The 22,861-nt window shown below is 41.5% G+C and overlaps 1 protein-coding gene and 1 pseudogene across 7 annotated transcripts in view; both read right to left on the bottom strand.

The window, feature by feature from the left end:
* Window positions 1-22,861, bottom strand: part of CTBP1 (C-terminal binding protein 1) — a 761,506-nt gene that overhangs the window by 159,792 nt on the left and 578,853 nt on the right. The gene's annotated exons all lie outside the window — the stretch shown is intronic.
* On the bottom strand, window positions 712-935 carry LOC149450151 (U2 spliceosomal RNA; annotated as a pseudogene).

The raw sequence follows: 22,861 nt of genomic DNA, 5'->3' as shown, positions 1-22,861 counted from the left end.
AATACAAATGCACACCACACTTTTCAGATGTTTGTAAACAATTTTGAAAACCATTTATCATTGTACTTCCACTGCACAACTATGTGCCACTTTGTGTTAGTCGATCACATAAAATACCTGTACGTCTTTGGTTGTAACATGAAAGAATTCATACCTCTTTGAAATTTTCCATATTTTGTCAAGGCAGTGTGTATATATATATATATATATATATATATATATATATATATATATATATATATATAAAAACATTTTTAGTGGAGCTCCGCAATGCAGTGTGAAACTCTGCAAACAAAGTGGCCCGATAGGGGCAAGGTACTCTGGTCTACCTAGGCCAACGCCCCTCCTTGTTAGGGTCCTAGGAGGCTGGTCCTCTAGGTACTTGGTGAGGGCTCTGCATAACCCTAGGTTCACACCTAAGTGGTTTCTGCAGCATTTTGCAAAAAACGCAGTACAGTCCATTTAACATGATTTCCTATGGGCCCTGTTCACATCATGTTTGTTTTCACCCGATACGTTTTTTTCTGGAAAGGGTCAGGGACTTTTTGGAACGCAAAAGTTGCGGTTTTTGGTTCTATAGACTTTAAAGAAAACGCTGCAGAATGCCACTGAAACATAGTTGGGTCCCAAACCCATAGTGTTTGATATCACCCCCGGGGGGACCCATCACAGGGAGCTCCTTGCACCTCCCAGCTCCTGACCTGGCAAATGTAGCAGCCTTCTCCACCTGAAAGGCATTAGCACTTAGGGAGAATCTGCCTACAACAAGGAGACAAGCCTAGCAAACCAGGCCAGATCCAACCTGGGAGGAAAGTATCTCTCCCTCAGTACCTACCTTGCATCTCTTTCTTGGCTAGGGATGCCAGTGTTCTGTTCCCGAAAATTGCCAAGAACAGATACTACACTTGATCTTAGCCAGGCGGCCAAGAAGAAAATAAACAAATTAGCTTACAAAACCAATTAAATGGCGATTCAACCTAATAGCGCTGGTTGCCTGACTGTCTCTGGAGTTGAGAATATCCATCCAAGTCACCAACAGAGAAAACAAGTTCACAGCCAGTAAAGTCAAAGTGAAAACTGATTTGTACACATGTTCAATGACATTCTGACAAAATTACATTTTTAGAAGGAGAGTTTAGTACCTGCATTGAATGTGCACAGGCCTCCTTTGCTAGAGTACTACCAAAAACAATAACGGACCGATTCTAGCAAGGGACAAACTCCTGAGATGGAGAACGCGGGGGAAGCTAGATTTCCACAGGCACTAGACAGATACAGGAAAACGATCCAGGGCTTGATATTGGTTGAAGTGGCAATAAACCTGCCTTCTACCTGCTCTCACGGTTGAGGAACAATGTACTGAATCAGCATTTGCAACTCAAACATTGTAAATGATAAACAACCCCAACTGCTCCCAAGTGTACCAAGTCATTTGACTCCATACACTACATCTGCCCAGTCATTCAGCCTGTGTGAAAAGAGCCTTAAGGAGAAAGATAAAACTAAGATAAAAATGATTTTCATGTTCGCTGGCAGAGATCCAGTGTTCGCTGCTAATCAAATTCTTTCAATTCATTTGCAAAGTGGTAACGTAGTGAAACAAGCCCGATATTCCTGCTGCGGGAAGTTCGCCCTCCCCAATTACCTTTGTTAGAAGTGTCAGGGTTCCTTAAAGCCACCATTCTCTAGGATATGACAGCAATGGGAGGTCAAAGCTTGGCCCCCACCGATTTCCACAAACTTCAAAGTCTTTTCTGGTGCTCTTTCTGGTTGTCAGAAGTGCCAACATGCTCGGTCTTCCTCTGACATTTCAGAATGTCAAGGCTGCTTTGATAGTTTTCCTTCATCCTTGTTCTCATATAAAAATCACACTAACCAAAACAAGAACAAGTACGGTACGTAGTTTGCTTAAATTAACCTTCAGTTTAGTGTAAACTCTGCACATGTGCAAACCGCACCAGTAAGCACAACACTAAAATCCTACTGTAAAAACCCAACATTCAGATGAAAGAGGATCTTCCACCTAACCAAGCTCAAAATATACGTATATTCATTTTATTTTTTTACCCCACCTGAATGGAATTCGCAGTTGTAGGCATTCAATTTTGTTAAAGTGGATAAAATTGTCATTTTACTCAGAACTTAGATCTGAGCTTTAAGACCAGGCCTTTTCTAGCATTTCTACTACATGTAACAATCCGTATTTTTTGCTGCAAAATTTCTTAGAACCCCAAACATTACACGTATATTTTGCTTTAAAGGGGTCCTAGAGAATAAATCGGTGCTTCGCAATTTTTTTCCCTTTAATATAGTATTTGCAGCGTTTTATCAAACGTCATTTTTTTGGGGGGGGGGAAAATACACCTTTTTGAATTTGAATGCAAAAAAATAAAAAACTAAATAAATCACAATATAAATACCCAATGGTTTGGTAAAATATAAAGATGTTATGCCAAATAAATAGATACCAAACATAACATGCTGTAAGTAAAAAAGGATAAAAAAGGTCTGGTTTGCACCTATGCAGGATGCTTTTGATCCATTTCTGCAGTGCTTTTTGTGGTACGTTTTGGCACATTTGGTTTTCATGTGTTTGACGCATTTTGCGTTTGTTTTTGTTATGCAGGTTAAAAATGCATCAAAAAATCATCAAAGCAGCATAAAGAGAGAAAGAAAAAAAAAAAAAAAAGTGTTTCTGCCATGTGTTCATTGAACCAAAAACATACTGGACTGCCACCAGAACAGGAATGGAGGGAAATTTTCAGTTGGGGACACTAGATCTCATTACAACTTCTAAGATAATTTCCTGAGCACTGGTGAGATATCCTGTCACTTCCTGTTAGAGGGATTCCAAAAGGCATATAAACAAAAAAAAAAAAAAAAAAAAAAAAAAAAAACACACACACCAACCACTATACTTACCTGCTGTGTGCAGGGGTTTTCCACAGATCGCCTGGATCCTCCTCTTATTGGTTCCCCTGCCGGCGCTCCTAGCTCCACTCTCCTGTCCGATGCCCTCACAGCAAGCAGCTTGCTATGGGGGCACCCACTGCTCCATGTGTCCATTCAAACACGGAGCCGTGGCTCGACCCCACAACCTCTCTTCTAATTGGTTAACTAGCTGTGATTGACAGCAGTGGGAGCCAATGGCCCCCGCTTCTGTCTCAGCCAATGTGAAGAAGGCATAAAAGGTAAAAAAAACCCAAAAAAACCTTGAGCCTTTAGAACCACTTTAAGACTAAGTTTACAGAACAGAATGTAGGAGAATCTCCCCAACAAGACAGATGGCAATAAAACCCTTTCCTACTCTATCTAAACTGAAAAAAAAAAAAAAGTTTTGGCTTTAGGCGGGTTCATACTACCCATTTTTTAATGTGAACAGTGATTTTTTTTTTCAATGCAAGACACTTCATCCCCTTTTATCTCTGACATCCTATTCTTTTCTATGCATGGCAACTCCTCTGCCAAGCACAAAAATGCAGGGCCATACAGGCAGTTGCAGAGCAGTGTAAAAAAAAATGCAGACATGCTGCAGTTTTCGGCATTGCTCTGCCCTGCAGTGTAGAAGTGTGAACAGGACATGCAGAAAAATGCAGCTTCCTCCACTAGTGTGAATCATCCCTAAACCCAGGATTCCACTGCTACAAGCAAAGACCCTTATGTTCTCACAGTGTTCCCATGTTTTGTCTGGGTAATGCAGTTAAACTGGTAGTAAAATGTCTCCAAAAAAAAAAACTGCTGACAGACAACTCATCAGCCACTATGCACACGGAGCCGCGCATGCGCAGCTCAGTGTACATTTATGGCCCCGAACTGTGCAGCAGCAATGTGACATCATCGCAGCTCGGTCAAGCAAGCTAAGGGCACAGAACTTGCGAAGGTGGAAGCAACCAGCACTTGCCGGTTCGTTCACAGCGCAGCGCTGGAGGGCTTGGATTTACAGGCAAGTCTGACACAATGTGTTAATATGCAGTGCATACTAGCACATTATGGCATAGCCCACCTGGGGGTGCCTAAAAAGAACAAATGCGGACTTTACTACCACTTTAATGTCACCAACCCAAAAACAGACTGCTAGTTTAACTAGAATCTGAGCCCACAGGCCCTTAGGAGACAAGGGCAGATATGTGTTCATGTACTCTGTAAATTACTGTATAAAGAGCTGGTGCTATATAAATAGGAAATTCAAAATGTTAAATACTGCAAATGTTTGATATTTAAAAAGGCCAACTTAAAGGACAAATACATTATATATACATTCATATACACACACACGCGTGCGTGCGTGCGTGTGTATCTACATACACACACACACATTTATATATATCTATCTATATCTATCTATCTATATCCACACACACACACACACATATATATATATATATACACACATACACACACACATGCATACACACACACGCATGCATACACACATTACAACCAGTGAAATGACTGGCCTCTGCAGATACAGGTACAACCTATGTAGGAAGATTGGTTTCATCTCTGCATATCACAGTCTTTAAAGATCTACATATGTTCAAAGACTGCAAAGCGCTGAATTTATAAAGCTTGTTCCGAGTTCAGAAAAAGGTAGCAGAGAGCTGAAATTACACACACTTGAGAGCTCAGTGAGGAGAGTTCTGAGAGCTGATTGGAGGGGAGAGACACACCACCCTCCACACAGCAACAGAGCTAAGGTGTCAATCTGCTGGAGGTCCCCTCCCCTGTCACCATAAGTACACACTAAAGTGTTATATGCTTTGTTCATATTTCATGTCTGAGGTTTACAGCCACTTCAAAGAGAATGTCACTCCTTTACAATCTCCAGTAAACAACTTCTCATACATATGCCCAGCAAATCCAGTGTGGTGTTGTGTAAACCAGCACTGCAAACAAAACACTGGGTTCCCCGCATTGCCATCAGTTAATATCTGGAGGTGTAAGGGGGTTCAAGCGGAACTTCACTCTAAAAAAAAGGGACATTATGCTTTTAAGAATTCCCCCCAACAATATTTGCAGTTCATTTTTTTGAGGGACCAGGTATCTAGTTTTGTAAGGTACCTGCTGCCACTTTCATTGGAATCCCCTAAGCAATTCCACAAGAAGTTCTTCCCCCACTTCTTGGGGCATATCACAGGTCCCAAGAGGCGACGGGTCCATTTACAAAGCACAGCATGCCTCGCGCATACGTAGTAGAAAGGCAGCTGTTAAGTCACAAGGAGTCACAGCGGGCCATGGTAGGGAAGTCACAAGGAGTCACAGCGGGCCATGGTAGGGAAGTCACAAGGAGTCACAGCAGGCCATGGTAGGGAAGTCACAAGGAGTCACAGCGGGCCATGGTAGGGACCTGAAGAACAGCCAAAAAATAAAAAAATCAGCCCGAGTGAGGACAGCGCTAGATCCATGGACAGGCAAGTGTCTTTAAGTACACTATACTACGTATTTGTAGCAGCTGACTTTCTCAGCGATTGAAGATCCTCTAAGGCTGGGTACACACTAAGAAAATCGGGCGAACAATCGTCTAGTTCGACTTGCTGTGAAACATCAAGGAAAACCGGAGAGTGGTATTAATTGTCTGAAAATTCTTGAACGACAAAAGCTTTTTTTGTTTGACATAGAAACGTTGTAGCAGAGATTGTTGGTTATCATTTCTGATCACGTGAAGACTTCCATATCTGATTTGTGTACTGTTTTTGTATCAGAAAAAAGAAAAAAAATTGTTCTGTTCACATGTGAGAAAAACGTTGCAGCCTGCCTTCCGATTCCAAATTTCCAAATGAAAATTTCTGAAGTTGTGTACAGGATTGGTTCTAGCACAGAATTTTTCTGATTTTCTCATAGTGTGTACTCCACTTAATTCCCCACAACAATGACAGCGGCCCACACCTAGTAAGGTGCATGTGCCAGCTATCTGCAGCCTTTGCAAAGCAAAACAATCCCGGACAGCCCCTCTCTGCCATGGCCCAGTTCATATGTGTGAGCTGTACTCATGCTGGCTTCCAGCCATCCAAAGGAACGAGTCGGGCATCCCAAGCTCAGAGGGACCAGATGAGAGGTCTTCTTTGCAAAGGCTATGCAGGATTGCTGCAATGGGCAGGAAGGTCATAGTTTTACCAGGCAGGCTGCCCCCGGGGGGGTGGGAGGTTTACTTATAGGACAGCTTTATCAAACCTCTTAATAAAAAAAACTTAATAGGATTTCATACTCCAGAATTCTACAATTCTCTTCAAAAGGTAGTAATTTCTGTTTAGTTTGTCAGCCAATTTAAGAGAATGTTGACCATAAGCAAAGGATGTGCCATCCAAACCAACGCAGGTCCAACCCACAGATACAAAAAGTACAATTTAGAAACTGTGGAATTAGACCTATGACATGTAAACTGGTATTCTGGGAAGATATAGGTAGTAACAAGCTCAGGCAATTTAAAAGCATGCTATTCCTCAAAATTGGTTTAAAAACTTGGAAAATTTGAATGAGAGAGTGGTGTAGGCTGCAGCAGGAGGAGACCCTCTACATTCTTACATGCAGAGGAGATCACATCTGATTGGTTGCCATGGCAACACACCACCTATTATTTTCTGCCGTTTTTTTAGAACATCATTTCCTATATTAAGCCAGCTCCAGTTGTCAGGTCAGGCATTTCACAAGGAAAATCTCAAAGACAAAGCACTAGGACAGAAGGGTTAACTGGAAGTCATCCTCTCTTTACTTTATTTCTGAGATCATCAGCATAAGAGGGTTTGCTTGCAGGCAAAATAATCTGAGCGTAAACTCAGTGGTCACGTCACATCTACAGATCTTCAAATCCAGGAAATTTTATGTTAAAAGAGCTCTCAGCGAAGGACAAGTCAACTGAGAAGGCAGCAACACATCATCTGAAGATCTTACCCAGTGGAGGATTTTAGGAGAACTTTCTGGGAGTAGGACAAGGACGGAGTTGGTGGGAAAATTGGTAGGAAACTTGCCTCCCTTGCCTTGTGTATACTTTGATCCCTTCAGAAGGCAAAACTAAAAATCAGCTCTATTCTGTACTCCTCTTCGATTGCCAAAATAAGGGAAATTCCACGTTTATGGACAGAAAATCAAACATTTGACTAGTTATGGGGCTATAGGTCACTTATTTTCCTTGGAAAAAAGTGTTTAATCAACATGCTCTTTTTAGAGGGTCAGCTCTAACACAAGCATAAGCATTACTAAATTAGTGAACTAAATGCACAGAATTCTCTAATTTAAATACATCTACTTTATGTGCACCAAATGCCTATGCAAACCCAGATATAATCGTGTAAAAGTAGCAGGGAGATCACTGTGCTGTACATAGCCTGTACAGAGAGCAGAGCTGTGGGAGGGGTCCAGCAGTTCCTCCCACCGTAAGCTGCCTGCAGAAACCACAGGAGGGGGTGGAGACAAGGCCAGTCATCCTGCACATGGAAAGAGCACAGCAGTGGTTGGTCTTTACCTCTGTGCAGGAGCTTCCTGTAAGAAAAGTACAGATTACTTCACAGATCTAAAAGAAAAGAAAAGAAAAAAAAAAATACACAACAGAACACCAAAATTCAAGTAAGAATACACATTTGTGTAGCCCGGTTTCAATTTTTAATACGTAGGAGCTATACAGCAGGATGACAACTGTTTTGGGAAAAGCAGGATGGGTTTTAGGTCAGCAAGAGGAACTACCCTCCAATATGGGAGCAGCATGCATCTAAGGGATTAGTGTGAATAAATCATTTTTGTATTAGCACATTAATTCTGATAAATTAAAATAAGTCAAAGTCCAATGTTACCTACACATTCTTCTCATCCTCGAAGGGAAAAAAAAAAAGTTTTTATTGCTTTCTCTCTATTGGACATTGTGGCTCTCTGTTAGTGGAAAGAAAAGAATGGATTGAGAATCTAAATGACAGCAACCAACAGCTCTGTAACAGACAGAGGTTTTAAAGTAAAACTAAAAAGCAAAAACTTAATTTTTTTTTTATTTTGGATCGAATCTCCTAGATTGGAAGCCCTATCGAGCGGGGCCCTCTATTTCCTCTTGTACCAAATTGTATTGTAACTGTAATGTCTACCTTCATTTTGTAAAGCGCTGCACAAACTGTTGGTGCTATATAAATCCTGTATAATAATAATAATAATAATAATAATAATAATAATAGAGGATTAACCCTGTAAGGTCTTTTTGATCATATGTGTCCCATTGGGGAGATTTCACTTCCATCTAAAACAGGAAAGGAAATCCCCCTAAAATGAGGGGATCCTGGGGTGTCATCAGGGTTACAAAAACTAGTGTCTCATTGGAAGATTCCCTTCTAGTATTGTTCTGATGTCCATTAAAAATTTAGCTTTTTTAACTTTCACTTTCAATGAGAACAGTAAGCAGCACAAAGAAGGCGAATCTCTATCAGGGTCACAGACCGCAATTAAAAAAAACTGACAATCCTTCTATCAAAAAAAAAACAAACAAAAAAAAAAAAAAAAAAAAAAAAAACACCTTTTTGCGGATGCGTGGCTATATAGTATATGTGTACTATAAAGACTACCATTTGTGAATACCTGACCTTTACACCTACACTATATGAGATCTCCACAACTACAGGTTGTTTGTAGTCTGTCAGTCTGAACATATACAATGTAGGGCAATTAAATCTGCATTGTACTGGTAGGCAGACAGGAGTAAAGCCAGCCATAGATGGTTTGACTCTGGCAGTTTAGCAGGAATCTCTTCTAACATTCTGCTAAAACTTTGTGAGTAGTACTGCTTAGACCTTGAAGAAGGGGACATACCAGAAAACTTGTCCTCAAAATTGTATGTTAGTGCAAATAAGAAAAGTATCACGGACAGTACTCAATTGTGTCTGTCGCAAGTGCAATAATACGGCTACAATCACATCAAGCAGGAACCGGACAAAATTCGAACCACATTTGAGTAGGCTGAATGTATCCAAGTTGATCAGCTTGGGTACAACCAACCTACCTGATTTTGTTTTCCCAATAGATGTTTGTTCAAAGAGTTTTCAAAGTACAAACATTTACATATAAGTGTTGGAGGGATGTGCCCTCAAGCAAGATCATGGGCTAACCCATCTTAAACAGCATGAAAACAGTAACACAATGCTGGATTTTACATACGATTATTGAAAGCAGCTGTTATAGCTTGTCCTGGTGGGGATGGCTTCCCCTGTCCCCCTGCCAGAAGAATACAATGGCTCCACAGGAGGGATTCCCCTGTCAATACTATGTTGATGGGGGAATTGAGTGCAGCCTGTGGTTGCAGGAAAGAAATTTCTATAGCCAGCCTAAGACCACACTTGGGAGCGCCTTAGAAAGGAGGCTCTGGGGGACCGGTCACACCACTGGAGGGACCTTGCTAGAGTGAGGAATAGGGCAAGAATTACACCTTGTTCCCCTCTCCATAGGAAAAAATTAGCATTATACCCTTGCTGGTGAGAAATGCACTGCAAGGTAGTTTTTTTTTCCCTAGTACTAGGAGTTGGGCTCTTAGATGTTTCCAGTGAGGGGCAATGGTAATGCCATAGCACACAACAACATTTGAAAAACTGTAAATTTTCAAGCCTCAGGCAACTGTATGGGAGGGGGGGTGTTAGAAGAAGACCCTCTTTCCCCCTTTCTGTTCCAGCAGGACTGTGCCTATGTGCACAAAGCCAGCTCCATAGCCCTAGAACAGAACCCTGACTTCAACCCTACTGGAAACCTTTAGGGTGGATTGGAAAGCAGATTGTGAACTAGGTCTTCTCATCCAACCTCAAATGCCCTGAAAGAACATCAATTCCCACAGACACTCCAAATTAGTGCAAAACATTCCCAGATTACTAGAAATTATGTATGCAAAAGTGGGGCCCCAACTAAATATTAATGCCTATGGTCTTACAATGGGGTGTCCAACATGTTCATATAACGGCAAGAGAACTTGCTTTTGAAAATGAGTTTCCAGGCGGTGATTGGCTTCAGTGCTTCTGAGTCACTGACCAACAAGAAGTGAAAGTTAGATTTTCTAAATTTGTACACTTCTGGGTCAGGGACTCATAAAAGTGTTAAAGCCAAAAAATCAGCTTGACAACTAGGTGTGAGTTATGGCAGCCTCTACAGTTCTTTAAATCATGTTCTTTAATTCGAATCCAAAGCTGCTCAAAACTAAGCACAAGATACAAGAAAAAAATCTCCCAGAAACAATTACTGGCTGTGGTGTTATCTGTGCTGATGCAGCAACTCCGGAGTTCCTTAGTGTCATCTTTAAACAAGTCTCCGGTTAGTACAGTGTAAATCTGGCAGTGATATGGACACTTTACATTGGTCCCTCACTGAAACTCAACTTCCTCTCCTCTTCACCCCACCAAGTCCCTTTCTCAGAATTATAGATTCTTTTTGAAAAGCTTGTTTTATTCCTACCTCCAGATTCCTTCCCTAGGTGAGGATGATGTATTTGACCGCCTGCAGCCTCCTGGATTATATACATCATATATCCCAGGAGACTGTTGAGCCGAAGTTTCATGTTTTCAACCGGAGTCATAATAAAAAGACCCATGGCACATGGGAGCATGCATAGGATCAAGGAAGCGTCATGATGGTGGCTGGCCATGCAAAAACACAACTGGCTCCCGATTCAAGATGGCAGTTCAGAATTGAAGAGTGGCGGGTGACACAAAGAACAACACAGGATTCGCTGGGCTAAGTAGGTTTATCCTGCATAAAAGATCATCATTTGGAAAGTAAACATCATGGGCATGGCACCCTGTTCTCCCCAGTTGTTGGTATGAACATATAACTTCCAGAAATCCCTACTCACAGCTAGGTCACAGAAAATGAGCACTGGCCTATAGAAGAATCTGTCAGGATGGGGAATAATGCTATCACTTTTTGAAGTGGCTTGCTCCAGTGTTGTTCCTTCACTACCTGCAAACATATCTAATAGCACCTTACACTAAGCTTGTTCTGGGTCAGGGACTCCTCAATGGAGAAAGCACCTTAAAAAAAAAAAAAAACAGGACAGCAAAGATTCTCTTATCACAAATACCTCTTACAGAAGAGTCAGATCAAAGCCGCTGACTTTCAGGAAAAATACCAACTCCAGGACAAAAAAAATTCGAGCTGGAGCTAAGCAATCTGGAAGTCAAAGAAAAGCTTCAATGACAGGTATAAAAAAGAAAGAATGGGGTTAAAGTACCAGTCCTGAAAATGTTCTCAGATCCATTTGTGAACACCTTGGCCATGCTCCTCCAAAGCTCCATTGCTCCAACAGAGCCCTCAGGAAATACCTTGTGCTTCCCGGAATGGAAAACATGTGACCTCCTCACAAGATGCAGTGTTTGCCCCGAGTAGCCAATCGGCAATCCTGAACACTCCATCATGGAGCTTACACAGGGTTTGGAATCTCTGCAGAGCAGCAGGGAACCACAGCCAGGGTGTGTTTTTTTTTTTTTGCAGAGTATAGATGCAGGAACTCCCCTCTTCAGTCACCGCTTGACTCTGCCCTCTACCAACTTCTGAGCATTGTCCTCGTTTCCACCCTTACCCACCTCACAGTATCACCTGCCTTTGAGAATGCAGAATAAAGTATTTTGTGGTGCTAAGTAATTTGTTAATTACAAAAAAACAAAAAAAAAAAACAAAACAGTAAAAATAGATCTCCCACAGCCAGCAACAAATAGCCCCCCATCAACAATAACCCCCCCAGCATTAAACCCTCAACAGCAACAACAGATCTCCTGGCAGCTAGCATCAATAGATCCCTCCCTCAACAGTAGATCCCTCCAAGCAACAATTGACACCCCCAGCAATATAAGACCCCCTTCCCCCTAGCAACAATAGATCGCCTACAGCAACAATAGAGCCCCCAGCAGCCAGCATCAATAGTCCCTCCAGCACACCCCATTACACTTTATCATTATATACATTCAGTGCTGCAACTGCATTCCCACTGGAAAAAAAAAAAAAAAAAGGCCTGACCACAAGGGAGTAGAGATTATGTAGGCAGGAGGGCTTGCCTCCAAGAGATTGACACTTGCCCTGAATGCACAAAATAGTCCAGACATAGAAAAAATAAGAAATTAATCTAGCAGGCAGAAGGATTCTATAGCCCAAACTAGGGAAAAATCTTAGAAATCTGGTATTATCTCTACAAGTCATGAACATTTTGCAGCTCCAGTCAATATTATAGGCCAAAAAGCTGCACACTATTCTGGTGTGTAGGGAATGGTTTATTTCACTTGAGAAGGACTGACAGATGAGCGCACTCCAGCTCTGGCCTCTGAAAAACGTCCTCAACTGAAGGAAAATTCCAGAGACTTCCACCTCCAGAAAGGGAAACCGTCCTACACCAGAGGGGCCCTCAGCTGGGATTAGTCATGAAAAGATATTGCAAAAATAGGAGGCAGCAAGGCGGGTAAACCAACAACCTAAACAAAGATCACATCATTGAAATTGATGCAGGATAAAAACAAAAAGACTACCACCCAAAGCAAAAAAAAAAAAAAAAAAAAGTAATTCAGCAATATGGCAAAGATTTTTTTACTCATTGACATGTGAAATAAGTACAGGTTTACTAACCAAACAAATGTCATTTCGGGACGGTAAAAAAAAAATAAAAAATAAAAAATAAAGGAAAGAAGAAGCAAAACCCCCCTCCCCAAAAAAGAATTAGCCCCCCCCCCCCCCGCCAAAAAAGAAGAACACAAGTCTTCAAAATAAATTCAAAGTTATACCATTGGGACTGCTGTATACTGGCACTGACCCCCCTAAAATGTGTGTAAGGATGTATACACACATTAAATGTTGCATATGTCAAGCTCAACATAAAATAAAATCCACTGATAATTTCAGACCATTTTCGTGGGCTAACATGAAATGTAATGGTTATTTAAGCACAAGAATGCCACAAAGCACCTAAAGTGGAGTGTAGGACACTTAATGTATTTCTGTGGTTCTTTTCACCAGCGATAGAGCCTAGACACCCAGGTACCCTGGAGACACTTGCTGCTCCTGCCCGTAGTACGTAGTGCCCCAGTACAGCACTATCAATGGGCTTTGTTTTTGATATTTGTATTTTCTTTTTATTTCTGATATATATATATATATATATATATATATATAAGTAGTATGACAGCGAAGCCATGTTCAGGCTGTGATTTCACCTTTTAGGTTACGGGTCATGCTAACATTATATCTGCACGGTTTACGCTGGAATGCCGACTTGCATCACCCTCCGATAGACGGCCTGTTGTCTGTACCTGCACCGCCTATGCCCTCTGTATCTCAACGTTGCATTGTTCAATGTCTTGCTGTTATGCTGAATAAAGACTTAACTTTAATGTACTTCTATATATTTACCGTTTGATCCAGATAACAAAAATAATAAAAATTAAAAATGACATATCACTTACAAACCCCTAAGGAAGTAAACCTTCCAGGAAACAGACCCATTTTTAGAATGAATTTAAACCAATTAAAACTCCAATACAAAAATTAAACACCAGCACCTACGCACCTGTGAGATACAGTGGGTTACGTGTATAAAAAAGGTGTTTGGGAGGTGAAAACCTGTTTTGTCCTTTTAGTTATCTTTCTATAGACGGTGTGAAAATGAAAGAAGGTATCTGGTTGCTATAGCAAACACAAAATGTTCCTATCAGTCTATTTCGCTATACATTAAAGTTCCCATAGATATTAGGTAACCAATTGGTATTTTTTTCCCAAAAAAGCCAGCACTGGGAGGTATCTGGACAAATGCTTTCCCATCATGATTCATAAGCCAAGCACAAACGGTCACTCAAAGAGTTCTACCAAATTGTCATGGGATGTTGGATTGTCTGTGTGACAAACGCATTTTAATTTATGACCATAATGGTAACCATCTTAGATTTATGACCAGCGGTATGGGCAGACTGACAACTCATGGGGCCCCCAGGCAATAGGGGATCATGGGGCCCGTGTCCTTGCCCAAACTCAAAAAAAGCCTATGAAAAAGGTACCGGGGTATCTCATGGGGCCCCTACTGACCTTGGGCAGTGCCCAAGTTTCCAAATGGTCAGTACGCCCCTGGGTATGGGTGACCAGACTGGCATCACCCACCAAGCGAGGTAAAATGTATATCTGCCCTAGAAAGCATTCTCTGAGCGCCAGGCCATTCAGTGTTGACAGCAGTACATCTTCTCTATGCTAAATCAAGTCAAGAATCAGGCCTGCTAAGATGAAGCTTTCTCAACATGGTGGAAATCCTATGCAATGAGCAATGGTGCAATATGCAGTGGTTGGTTACTATGTGTTATATAACTTTTTGTAATAGTTTTGCCTTAATTATTAAGCCTAAAAGTTGAGCTTTTTCCCCACCAAAGCTAGTGCATTGGACGGGAGGTAGGCAGTAACATTTAGTTTCCCTTCACTAGAAATATTCAGGATTTTGGTTACCAAATGAAAAGGATATGCATTCTAACAGTTTCCTGTACTACCAAACCATTACAACCAATACTTGCAGTTTTTCATTCTATATACTATATGGAAAGGATTCTTGCACATGCTTATAAACAGACAAGCAATAATTTTTCTCCATTTAAGGCAAGTTTTGGGTCTCAAAGTCGATAAAGCCACATTGAGGTGAGAACATTTATCTCCGTTTAGAGAGACCTTGCAGGTCACACGCAGGCCAACTTTGAAGGATGAAAAACTGCTGAGCATCTAGATTACAGCTAGCACTACACACTAGACCCTTTGTGTTCAATGAATACACCCATTTAAGTGCAAGGAACACCTGGTTGCATTTGGCCTAGGCATCAAAACTAATCTGTATTGCTGGCTGAAAACTTTAGTGTCTTACCCTTCCTTAAAGGCACCGACCATTTAAAACATGGGAAGCAGCACAGTGGCTAAGTGGGTAGCACTTCTGCCTGGCAGCACTGGAGTCACTGGTTTGAATCCCAATCATGACAGTACAGGGACTTGAATTCCCATCACCCAAGACATGTAGTTCTGGGCACCGGGCAGGTAGTTTTTTTTCTACCTTTAGCCCTGCTGCGGGCAAGCAGTTGGCTCATCTGTCAGGTGGAAGCAATCAGCAGCAGTGTTGTCGCCGATTGCTTCTACACAGTGCCAGCCTCTCCGCCCCCTCGTGTGAACCTCCCCCCATCTCCCAGGCTCCGCTTGCCCATCTGCGGGCCTGGCTCACCGCCATCAGCTAGAGTGGAGGGAGAAGAGCGGACACGTCCACTCCCCTCCTCTTGTCATGACCCGGAAGGGACATTATATCGTAATTTTTGGGTCTCCGTTGAGAGGTTCACTAAATGTAATACGGTGCGACGTGCAGTGCTTTCCACGCAGTATAATACAGGGGAGACATGCAGGGACTTTTAGACCTCTGATGTTTCAATGCAGAGAACCTGTCACCCAATATCACCACATAGGAGGACTTGGTTCCCTATGTGATTGAAAAAATATATATATATATATATATATATATATATATATATATATATATATATATATATATATATATATATATATATATATATATATATATATATATATATATATATATATAGTACTGGGTTGGACCCCCTTTTGCCTTCAGAACTGCCTTAATTCTTCGTGGCATAGATTCAACAAGGTTTTGGGAACATTCTTCAGAGATTTTAATCCAGATTGACATGATAGCATCACACAGTTGCTGCAGATTTGTTGGCTGCACATCCATGATGTGAATAATCCTGTTCCACCACATCCCAAAAGGTATTCTATTGGATTGAGATCTGGTGACTGTGTAGGCCATTGGAGTACAGTGACCTTGTCATGTTCAAGTTTGAGATTATTTGAGATTTCGTGACATGGTGCATTATCCTGCTGGAAGTAGCCATCAGACGATGGGTACATTGTAATCAAAGGGATGGATATGTTCAGCATTTTTTTTTTTTTAAATTGTAAAAAATGTAAGTTACACCTAACCACATAACATCTTCCCCCCCAAAAAAAAAAAAAAAAAAATTAGGCCCCCCACATATGTGCATGTACAAACAAAAGCATGTAAACATTGATTGCGATACACATGTTGCATATCGCCGCGCACACCAGGATAAGAGCAAAAATGCTAGCACCGTAACACTAAACCGATGACCTAGAAGGGTCTTTAAAAACATCAGCTATAGAAAATTTAGGATACTGAAATTTGTCGCCATTTCACAAGCGCACGCAAATTTCTGAAAAGTCAGACCTTGCCAGAATAACCTACACCTTAAAGACAAAAGAACACTCCAAGCAACTCTGTGAAAATGTGATTTAAAAGCACAAGTCAGGGGAAGAAGACAAAAGAATGTCCAATTCACTGGATTTTCCTTTAAGAAAGTAACTGACCATGCAAGAAGGAGACTAATAGGAGGCCACCAAGAGACCTTTGACATTTATAGACCTATGTAGCTGAGACCATGCATACAAATGCCTGGGTGCTCAACCAGACACCGCTTCATCCAATGGTGGCGAAAGCCTCTGTTACCTTAAAACTCATGCAACATCTCAACTATAGTTTTCTATCAGGCACCTGGGAGACTCTGCAGGTAGCTGGAATAGGTTTTAAGGTATGATGAGACCAAAAATGAGCTATTTGGTCCTCCGACCATACACTCTACTAAACGCACCACTACCACAATGAAACATGTGGGTGACAGCATTGTACTAAGCAAATGCCTCCCTCCAGAAGGTGCTAGGAGGTGTGTGAGGGTACAGGGGAGAATAAATGCAGCAAAAACCTGATGTAGCCTGCAAAAACCCTGAGCCTGAGAAGACTTGTCAACCAGCAAGACAATGACTTCAAGCATAAAGCCAAAATACACAAGAAATGGCTTAAAAATTATGTTAATGTCTTGGAATTATATATGCAATGTTCCGTGACCTTAAAAATACATACATTATACAAAACTCTTACCCATATACTGTGTTCTGGTAGTAATACACTGCAAATATATAGAACAACTTGACACAAAACGTGTCTATTGTTGGCAAAAATGTATCATTGTCTGTGAAATACAGTATGCAGAAAATTAAAAAAATCTACTTAAAGTAGAACCAAAAGGCAAAAGTTTTCCCCAAATTTCGGATGAAGGAAGCATTATAACCCCTGCCAGGTTTTTTTTTATCATTGGGGGCACATTAGGAAGAAAGAGGAAATTTCTGGTATTCACCCAGGTCACTAAGAAATGATTGCCCCACTTGCAAGACTTCCCCTCAATTCCTGTTCTGGTGACCACTAAAATGTGTTTCTCCCCCCCCCCCCCCACTATCAATGTAACGGTCACCTGGACCAGACATCGATAAAAACATTTCAGGTGTTCTAATCCATCTCCACTCTCATGAAAGTAAATCTGCCCTACTAAAACTCACTAATGATCTAACTGCTAAAACCAATGGCCACTACTCCAGACTCTTACTACTTGACCTCTCTGCGGCTTTTGATATGGTTGACCATCCCTTCCTCCTCAAAAAACTCCACTCTTGGCCTCCGGGACTCTGCTCTCTTCCTGGTTCTCCTCCTACTTATTGCAGTGCTCCTTCAGCGTTACCTATAACGCTGCCTCCTCCTCTTCACTCCCTCTTTCTGTAGGGGTCCCTCAAGGTTCTGTGCTTGGACCCCTTCTCCATCTACACCTCCTCCCTTGGTCACTTGATAAACTCCCATGGCTTTAAGTACCATCTCTATGTGGATGACACACAAATCTATCTTTCTACCCCTCACCTCGCCCCTTCAGTCTCCTCTCGCATTACTAACCTACTAAGTGACATATCACCATGGATGTCACTCCACTTCCTCAAACTTAATCTTTCCAAAACTGAGCTCTTAGTATTCCTCCCAGCCTGTGCCCCCTCCCCTGACTTCATCATCAAGATCAATAACACAATCATCAGTCCCTCCCCTCATGCCAGGGTACTAGGTGTAATCCTAGACTCCCATCTGTCATTTCAGCCTCAAATCCAATCACTGTCCAAATCTTGTAGACTTCATGTCCATAACCAAGATGCGACCGTTCCTAATCTCGGAAACCACTAAGCAACTTATTCCCTCCCTTGTTATATCTCGCCTTGACTATTGTAACTCCCTCCTCATTGGCCTACCGAATCCCAGGCTATTCCCTCTTCAGTCTATCATGAATGCTGCTGCCAGACTCATCCACCTTACTAACCGTTCTTTATCGCAATCCCTCTCTGCCAATCCCTCCACTGGCTTCCCATTGCCCAACGGATAAAATTCAAAACATTAACGTATAAAGCCATTTATAACTGCCCCAAATTACATCACCGATCTTGTCTCCAAATATCACCCAAACCGTACTCTCCGCTCCTCGCAAGACCTCATACTCTCTAGCTCCCTTGTCTCTTCCTCCCATGCTCCTCTCCAGGACTTCTCCAGAGCTTCTCCCCTCTCTACCCCAATTTATCAGACTATCGCCTACTCTGCTCACTTTTAGGCGATCTCTGAAAACCTCTCTCTTCAGGGAAGCCTATCCCGCCCTCTGCTAATAATGGAATCTTCTACTCTTCCAACCAGTCCATCCCCCACAGTTACTACCTTTTGTACCACTAGCCCCTCCCTCCTAGATTGTAAGCTCCAAGGAGTAGGGCCCTCCTATCCCTCTTGTATTGAACTGTATTGTCTCCCGTTATATTGTAAAGTGCTGAGCAAACTGTTGGCACTATATAAATCCTGAATAATAATAATAAGGCAAACCTTTTTGTTTAATTTTGGATAAAGATCATATTTTGATCATTTAGGAGCTTAAAATGGTTGTAAGGCCTTAAGGTTTTTACCTTAATGCTCACTGTGCATGAGAGCAGCGGCTCTCCCTTTTTCCCCAACTCACTGGGCAGATCAATAGCAGAAGGAGACATTGGCAGTCAAACTCTGAATGGGGACAGGGCTGTGCCCCGCTGGCTGTGTCTATGGAGGCAGGCAGAGGGGCTTGGGAGTGAGCCAGGAGTACTGGCGGAGGAGTCGAGAAGCGGAGGATTAGGGCGGACACAGAGAAGGTAAGCATAACATGCTTATTTAATTTAAAAAAAAAAAAAAAAGAAAATATTCCCATAAAGTCACTAGTAACAGACATGGCCATGCTACCTTTCTACCTACAAATTTACTTCTACTTTCACTATGAGCTCATTAGGTATCTTTTGTATCACTTGCCCCTCCCTTTTAGATTGGAAACGCTCATAAAATGGGCCATATATAAAAAATAAAACACATACACAATGCATCCTGCGTCTTTTTTCCCTCTGCTTATATTTTCTTTACTTGCAGTATATATTTTTCGATAGACACATGCAGGGACCAGTATGTATATATCTTTTTTTCACACACACGCTACATATTTATGCATAGAAAAAACACAGGTAAACATCAAAGTCTCATCAAGTGGGTGTGTCAGCTGATGTAGAACAATCATCTCAGGTCTACGATATTGACTCACACCGTAGACAAGAATGACATAAATCAGAAATGATGCAGATCATGGACTATTTAGATGAGAGTAGGGCAGAAACGCAACACACAAAAGCAGCATCTCTACAATCATTGCAAGCTCCAACAGGCCCATCTGGCCCTGAGACTTCTATCCCCAAGGTCATATCGTCATTTCCCAAACTACTCGCTGCTCTAAATAACGATGTAGTGCCGCCCGTAAAGCATCAGTTGGACAGTATCTTTAACCATTCGAACATACAGACCGGTCCTCAGGGACATGAATCCCAGAATATTCTACAGTTGTGATAACAGGCCCTGCCTTTCCTTTCAACAGCCAACCAAGATAATTCACAAAGGAATAATAGAGTCCTCTTCATTTAGCTGGCTCTGGGAAAAAAAAAAAAAAAAAGAGAAAGATCTGGTTTGGTCACATTTTGTTTCCCATTCTACAATAGACTGCTTGTAAGGAAATATTTCCGTTAGTCTAGAAAGAGGACAGGGAAGCCGCTTCATTAAAGGTTTAGTGACAGCTGCATCTAAAGACTCTTTGACGTCATAATCAGCTTGAAAAATGGGATGAGCTGACAAAGTTATGAAACCGAAGAGGAAGATGGTGGGGTTTCTTCAGGCTCTATGCAGTGTACTCACATTTAAAGTAAAGTATCTGGAGGAAAAACCTAAACGTTCATGTTCAGAACCACATATCTAGCATAGAAACTGAATGCCAAATGTGCAAAACAAGAGGGCCAGTTATGTTTTAAAGCGGTTTAGAATGGTTTAAGATTATACATATTAGGATTTTGTTTTTCTGATCCAATTTCTGGTTTGCCCCCAATAGCATCATCTTTAAATAAAGATCAAACAAACAATCTGGACAGCCAGCTATCCATAGACATCAGAAAGTCATCATATGTGCAGGCATGATATGACCATCAATCAGGTCAGCGAAACATTACAACATTGCATGGACTTGCCAAGTCAACTCTGCCAACTTAGCAGTTTGTGCCGATACAAAAAGAGCGGTGAAGGAAAATGTTACTTGTGTCCTTATCATGGGAGAGAACAATTGTGACCATCGTGGGTTTTCTAAACCTGTAAGATCAACATAACACCAGCCTTCACTTCCGTTTTACTGTAGGCATAACACTTGCCCAACCTGGCAGAAAACCGCGAAAAGCCACGCACCGTGCCATAATGATCTAAATTTTCCATGTGTTCACACTAACATTTGAGATAGACAAACACTAAAGGGCCTTGTCGCACTTTTCTGATTTCCTACAGTAAAACACCTGAAGTTTGGAATAAATGGCTCAGTAATATTAAGCTATATCTGGGCCACCAACTAGCTGTTTTGGAAGAACAGTTGGCATGGCCCCCCCCACTGTCCCAAAGTGAAGAATAAACTTCTTGTTCTTAGAAGTGGTGATACAAGTCTGTCATGGAGATACCTTCTGCTTATGAAGGCTATACTGTCCTGGTTCAGTGAAGGGCTTTTCGGTCTCTCATGGCCCACCTTGCCATAACCTGCCTGGTTATAGAGTTTTTCTTCCCAAGCCAACTTGGTGGCTAACAAGCCTAAAAGCTGTAATAAATTTGTAAATGAATGCAATTTGTAATAGAAACAATTATGCTTTATCTGTGCTAAAAACCAGCAGTTCTGGATGCACAGTTGGCCCAGGGCCATAAAGGAATAAAATGCATGGCTCCACCCACTATCCTAAAATAGGGTATAAACCCATTATTTTTTTGGATTTGTGACAGAAGTGAGGTATGCATATACCTTCTGTTTTCATAAATCTTTGCACAATTTCAATGGAGGGATTTTTAGTCTCTTTAGCCCACACCATAACCTGCCTTGTCCTACTTTTCCACTTCATGAAAACACATTTTAGGTAGAAACCTATGCTTTCCTATACAGCCGACTCATCTATAAAATGTGAAGAAATGTCACCAGCACACCATGGATTCCTCAAATGGGTCCAAAGCTTTATTTTGTGGTCACATGCTACTTGCTCACTTGTCTCACGAAGGGACCCACTATGGTTCTGAAACATTGCCTTTGTATGTACCATGTGACCACAAAAAGCTTTTGACCTGTTTGAGGAATCCTTGCTGTGCTGGTGACATTTCTTTGCATTTACTGTGGTCATTGCAGCACCCATCAATACTGAACAGCCATCTTCAGGAATGTGTGCATTGGGAATATTGCGACTGGCTCATCTATGAGCCATAGTTTAGGGTCTTCAAGGGGAACTATAAAAGTGCCTATTCACACAGAGATGTAAATTTGTCCTTAACATGCAAAAGGCATTACCCACACTTTGGTTACACTGCAAGCAAAAACGGTCTACGGTTTGCCTAAGTGCATTTCCAGCCTTTAGGATGCCAATGCAAAGCCAAATACTAATCCATTATGTGGTAGACACTACAACAGTGACAGGTTGATTATAAAGCCATAAAAGGGCTAACAAAAGGTAAGATAAAAGGAACAGTAATTGCTTACACACATTTTGTAGTAAGCTGAAAAATCTGTGACCAGGCTTTGGGATGTTTTTTCTATGGGGAAAATGGGACAAGATCTTTACCACACTTGGCTGTTCCTGTTCAACCAATTGGGGCTGGGTCTAGTCAGGCATGATGGGCAGTTGTCTCACTGCCCATGGTAGTCTTGCTTTTAAAACCCTATATAAATATGTCCTCTGCAATAAGACTTGAATATGGTCAACCTAATACCCTTGTCAAATTTACCATGTCAATTTTACAGTGCATATTAAAGCCTCCAAAAAGGTGATTTTTGTTTTAGAGGATAACCATTTCAGGTGGACAATCTGCTGCCCAAGATTGCTATTATGACTCATTATCTGACTTTAGTATGCCAAAACCTGGTTGGTTGCCGCAAGTTGCAATATTGTTTTTCCCACCCTTTCCAATACTTAATGAATGTAGAAACAAAAATAAATAGTGGTTGGAGGCCATCACTCTCTGAATGGACAGCGGTCATGTACGTCCAGCATTAAATATAAAGATAGAATGGATTTAAAAAATGCTGGATTTGTGCGCTCATTGTCCTTTAATCACAAAAGGTATGTCCAAAGAAAAATCCCATTGAGTCATCCCTTTGATTTCACTGGGTCACACAGCAAAAGCACAAACTGAAGAGACAGGTTTAATATCCTTCTTTCCAAGTGGAACCTCTAAGACCTCATTTGATGGCATGATTTCTCAAATGCAGGAACTCAGCAGGGTCTAGATGACATCATCCAGTTGGATCTTTTCAACCTCGCCCAAGTACCACTGACTGACATCAGGGCCAAGGATTCCTTAGATGCAGGTGGGTCGTTCCTGGATGCTCACTTAGACAGCCTGTTCAAGATGACTGGGGCCTACAAAACATGCAATTTTAGGGGCTCACTAGGT

Source organism: Staurois parvus, unplaced genomic scaffold, assembly GCF_062004578.1.
Source record: "Staurois parvus isolate SC_StPar_1 unplaced genomic scaffold, SC_StPar_1.0 ptg000581l, whole genome shotgun sequence".
Lineage (NCBI taxonomy): Eukaryota > Metazoa > Chordata > Amphibia > Anura > Ranidae > Staurois > Staurois parvus.
Note: the sequence above shows the minus strand (reverse complement) of the source record. Positions and strands in the feature narration are given on the sequence as shown.